The sequence below is a fragment of the Triticum aestivum genome, chromosome 3B (genome assembly GCF_018294505.1).
Source record: "Triticum aestivum cultivar Chinese Spring chromosome 3B, IWGSC CS RefSeq v2.1, whole genome shotgun sequence".
Classification (NCBI taxonomy): Eukaryota; Viridiplantae; Streptophyta; class Magnoliopsida; order Poales; family Poaceae; genus Triticum; species Triticum aestivum.
This window is the reverse complement of record NC_057801.1, coordinates 234,468,198-234,474,197: the sequence shown is the minus strand read 5'-3', so window position 1 is coordinate 234,474,197 and position 6,000 is coordinate 234,468,198.

Below are 6,000 nucleotides of genomic sequence, written 5' to 3'. Positions count from 1 at the left end.
AGAAGCCTAAACTTCGAAAGCATGGGTTGAGCCCTTGAAAGTGTTAGCTTACCCATCCTCTAGGGTTGTTCATGGAAAACCCATTCAAAGGGTTCGTTCGAAGGAAGTCCTCCTTCTCCCCCTTGTACAGGCTGGACAGGATCTCCACCAGATCCTCGGTTGAATCCAGCCCTTCGCGGCCATGACGGGTGGCATCGTCTTCCCCGTTGAAATCCCACATGGGGTGGCCTCTGTATTGCAATGGCTGTACCCCCCGCATGATGCATGTCGCCATGACTCCAATCATGGTCAACCCGGAATGGGCCAGTAATCTTATTCGGCCCATCAAGTAATGGACGCTCTTGTCTTCCTCCAATCGGGGGCTCCGTGGGCGCCAGCTGAGGCGTTTCTTCAGAGGAGCAGCACTAAACTCCGGGAGGCCAATCCGGACAGGGTCCGGCAGCGGAGCGTCTCCTATATAAAACCACTCTGAAGGCCAGTCTTCAGACGCCTTCTTGGGAGTACCGGATGGGTATCCGGTCCCGGCAATGCGCCATATTTCGGCGCCGCCCACTTGATATATGGAACCCTCGTGGGAACGGGGTATGAGGCAGAACAACCTCTTCCACAATGCAAAATGGGGCTCAATGCCCAGGAATAGCTCGCAAAGAGCTACGTAGCCCGCGATATGCAGGACAGAGGCGGGCGTAAGGTGGTGGAGCTGGAGTCCGTAGAACTCCAGGAGCCCGCGGAGGAACGGATGTATTGGGAATCCGAGTCCCCTTATCAGATAAGGGACGAAGCATACTCACTCCCCTTTATTGGGGCTTCGGGTAGCCTCCGCTTGCCTCCCACCTTGATAAGTGACCAGTCCGGCTCGGACTGGGACCATGAAGGCCGGAGAGAGATATCCCCCCGCTTGGAGCTTCGCTAGCTCGTTGTGCGAAACAGAGCACTTCCTCCAATCCCCTGGCGGTGGGCTGGGAGCGCGAGAAGAGGAGCCGCGTCGACGGTCCATGATGGAATGGATTTTTAGGTCAAGGGCGCTCCGATGAACTATTCGTGGGAGGAAGATGGTGTGGTTTGGATCTGGATTTTTGCCTCTTTTGTAGGCGAACGACTCGCACGACTAGGGGGTGAAACATAAAAAGACACCCTGGCTTTTCGCCTTCGTGCGACGCGTGGAAAAAGGCCATTATTGGGCATAGAAGCTGGGAAACACAGTATTTATGATAAAGCCGGACACTGTTCGGCAGGTACATGGAACTTGAAGGGAGAACCCGCCTTGCAACACCGAAGACTATATACGCGCTGGACTTATCGTCATTGAAGCCTGGTTCGGGGGCTACTGAGGGAGTCCTGGACTAGGGGGTGTCCGGACAGCCGGACTATCATCGTCCGCCGGACTCCAAGACTACGAAGATACAAGATTGAAGACTCCGTCCCGTGTCCGGATGGGGCTTTCCTTGGCGTGGAAGGCAAGCTTGGCGATACGGATATGTAGATCTCCTACCATTGTAACCGACTCTGTGTAACCCTAGCCTCCTCCGGTGTCTATATAAACCGGAGGGCTTTAGTCCGTAGGACAACATACATTACAACAATCATACCATAGGCTAGCTTTAGGGTTTAGCCTCCTTGATCTCGTGGTAGATCCAGTCTTGTACTACCCATATCATCAATATTAATCAAGCAGGACGTAGGGTTTTACCTCCATCAAGAGGGCCCGAACCTGGGTAAAACATCGTGTCCCTTGTCTCCTGTTACCATCCGCCTAGACGCACAGTTCGGGACCCCCTACCCGAGATCCGCCGGTTTTGACACCGACAGGTATGTCTCCGTATAAAATGGTTTATGGAAAAGCTTGTCATTTACCTCTAGTACTTGAACATAAAGCATATTGGGCTATTAAAGAGCTCAACTATGACTTCAAACTTGCCGGTGAGAAGAGGTTGTTTGATATTAGCTCACTTGATGAATGGAGAACCCAGGCCCATGAGAATGCCAAGTTATTCAAAGAAAAAGTCAAACGCTGGCATGAAAAAAGGATACAAAAGCATGAGTTTAACGTAGGTGATTATGTGTTATTATTCAACTCTCGTTTAAGATTTTTTGCAGGAAAACTTCTCTCTAAATGGGAAGGTCCTTACGTTATTGAGGAGGTCTATCGTTCTAGTGCCATAAAGATCAACAACTTCGAAGGCACAAGTCCGAGGGTGGTGAACGGTCAAAGAATTAAACATTATATTTCAGGTAATCCTATCAATGTTGAAACTACTATTATTGAAGCCATAACCCCGGAGGAATACATAAGGGACACTTTCCAAAACATTCCAGACTCCAAAAAGGAATAGGTATGTGGTACGGTAAGTAAAACGACTCCAAAACAATTCTAATGGCAATTTTTATCAGTTTTGGAATATTTAAGAATTTTAGGAAGAAAGAAGTAGTCCGGGAAGGACACGAGGCCTCCACGAGGGTGGAGGGCGCGCCCACCCTTCTTAGGCGCCCCCCCTGTCTCGTGGCCACCTCGTGTGCCTCAAGGACTCTGTTTTCTTGCATGTTACGTATTTTGGTCGGTAAAAATTCATTATATAAACTCCCGAAGGTTTTGACCATCGTATCACGCAAATATCCTCTGTTTTCGTTTCGAGCTGTTTCTGTTTCAGATCTAGAGCATCATGACGTCTCCAAGCGCTCCCAAGGACAAGTTTTTTGAGAGGGTTATCAACCCCTATCTCGTGGAGGTGCTGCAACACCCTCAAACCATTGAGATGCGTGAGGGGGTGCTGCACATCCGCGATGTGGAGGGACCAAGGCGTACCAGAAGTGTGGAGACAAAGCTCGAAGCTGTGGAGCAACAAGTCTTCAAGTGCCAATGGATGGTGGAGTGTGGACTCAACGCCAACCAGATGATGATCACAGAGTTCACCAACAACCACAAGTTAGGTGCTAAAGTCATTGGGGAGACCATCTTCAAGTTTCAAGAGAAAATCGAGCACCTCCAAGCCCAGATCTATGACCTGCAAAACCAGAACTATGAGTATGAATATAGATTCAAGAGGATGAGTTTGGCTGCAGATTTAAGGTCCCGGAGACTCGGTCATCCTTCTATGATGGTGAGCCTATGCTTTGGAAGATGGACGACAAGCCTACATCATCAACAGCTCCTACTTCACCACCTCCGAGGACATAATCACATGGGTATGGGCACTCCCCTTGGCAACTGCCAAGCTTGGGGGAGGTGCCCCGGTATCGTATCACCATCACATTCCTATCTTTACCGTTCTATTTAGTTTGATCCTTTTAGTAGTATCCTGATCTTGTAGATTGAAGTTTTGATATCAAGTAGTTTTGAGTTTTGCTTTGTAATCTCTTTATGTAATCAAGTCCATGAGCTATCTATAATAAAGATTAGTGTTGAGTCAAGGGCTTTGCTATCTTGCTATGATCTTGAGGAAGTAGAAAGAATAAAAAGAATAAAAGAGTTCATATTGATCTTATGGATAGTAATGACTTCACATATAGAAAGTATGAGGCATAAAGGTTGTTGAGAGTTGGCAAACATAGTTTTGGTCATCGTTGCAACTAATAGGAAGTAATAAGGAAAGAGAGGTTTCACATACAAATATATTATCTTGGACATCTTTTATGATTGTGAAGCACTCATTAAGTATGACATGCTAAAAGAGTTGATGTTGGACAAGGAAGACAACGTAATGGTTTATGTTTTCTCACATCTTAGTTAAAGTATATTGTCATTGACCTTCCAAACATGTTGAGCTTGCCTTTCCCCCTCATGCTAGCCAAATTCCTTGCACTAAGTAGAGATACTACTTGTGCTTCCAAATATCCTTAAACCCAGTTTTGCCATGAGAGTCCACCATACCTACCTATGGATTGATTAAGATCCTTCAAGTAAGTTATCATGTTGCAGGCAATAAAAATTGCTATCTAACTATGTATGACTTATTAGTGCAGAGAAAATAAGCTTTATACGATCTTGTTGTGGAAGCAATAAAAGCGATGGACTGCATAATAAAGGTCCACATACAAGTGGAAATATAAAGTGACATTCTTTTGCATTAAGATTTTATGCATCCAACCCTAAAAGCACATGACAACCTCTGCTTCCCTCTGCGAAGGGCCTATCTTTTACTTTATGTTTTTACTTTATGCTTGAGTCAAGGTGATCTTCACCTTTCCCTATTTCATTTTATCCTTTGGCAAGCTCCTCGTGTTTGAAAGATCTTGATATATATATATCCAATTGGATGTAAGTTAGCATTGACTATTATTGTTGACATCACCTAAAGGTGAATACGTTGGGAGGCAACACAATAAGCCCCTATCTTTCTCAGTGTCCGGCTGAAACTCCATAACCACAAGTATTGCGTGAGTGTTAGTAATTGTAGAAGACTACATGATAGTTGAGTATGTGGGCTTGCTGAAAAGCTCTATTCTTGACTCTTTCTGATGTTATGATAAATTGCAATTGCTTCAGTCACTAAGATTATAGTTTGTTAGTTCCCAATGAAGTTTCTGAACCATGCTTGACATTGTGAATTGATCGTTACTTGAGCATAAGAAACCATATGATAAAATCTATTTATGTTGCTGTTATAAGAATGATCATGATGCCCTCATGTCCATATTTTATTTTTATCGACACCTCTATCTCTAAACATGTGGACATATTTTTCGATTTCGGCTTTCGCTTGAGGACAAGCGAGGTCTAAGCTTGGGGGAGTTGATATGTCCATTTTGCATCATGCTTTTATATCAATATTTATTGCATTATGGGCTGTTATTACACATCGTATCTCAATACTTATGGCTATTCTCTCTTATTATGCCGGCAGCTGGAATTCTAGCTGGAAAAGGAGCAAACATTGGAAACCTATTCTGCACGGCTCCAAAAATCCTGAAACTCCATGGAACTTATTTTTGGAATTAATAAAGATTATTGAGCGGAAGAAACACCTGGCGCGCCCACCCCTACTGGGCGCCCTCTGTCTCCTGGGCCCCCTGGTGGCCCTCCGGTGTCCATCTTCTGCTATATGAAGGCTTTTACCCTGGAAAAAATTGTGGGCAAGCTTACGGGACGAAACTCCGCCGCCACGAGGCGGCACCTTGGCGGAACCAATCTAGGGCTCCGGCGGAGCTATTTTGCCGGGGAAACTTCCCTCCGGGAGGGGGAAATCATCACCATCGTCATCACCAACGATCCTCTCATCGGGAGGGGGTCAATCTCCATCAACATCTTCACCAGCACCATCTCCTCTCAAAACCCTTGTTCATCTCTTGTATCCAATCTTGTATCAAAACCACAAATTGGTACATGTGGGTTGCTAGTAGTGTTGATTACTCCTTGTAGTTGATGCTAATTGGTTTACTTGGTGGAAGATCATATGTTCAGATCCTTAATGCATATTATTACTCCTCTGATTATGAACATGAATATGCTTTGTGAGTAGTTACATTTGTTCCTGAGGACATGGGTGAAGTCTTGCTATTAGTAGTCATGTGAATTTGGTATTCGTTCGATATTTTGATGAGATGTATGTTGTCTTTTCCTCTAGTGGTGTTATGTGAACGTAGACTACATGACACTTCACCATTATTTGGGCCTAGAGGAAGGCATTGGGAAGTAATAAGTAGATGATGGGTTGCTAGAGTGACAGAAGCTTAAACCCTAGTTTATGCGTTGCTTCATAAGGGGCTGATTTGGATCCATATGTTTAATGTTGTGGTTAGGTTTACCTTAATACTTCTTTTGTAGTTGCGGATGCTTGTGAGAGGGGTTAATCATAAGTGGGATGCTTGTCCAAGTAAGGGCAGTACCCAAGCACCGGTACACACACATATCAAATTATCAAAGTACCGAACGCGAATCATATGAGCATGATGAAAACTAGCTTGACGATAATTCCCATGTGTCCTTGGGAGCTCCTTTCTCATTATAAGAATTTGTCCAGGCTTATCCTTTGCTACAAAAAGGATTGGGCCACCTTGCTGCAC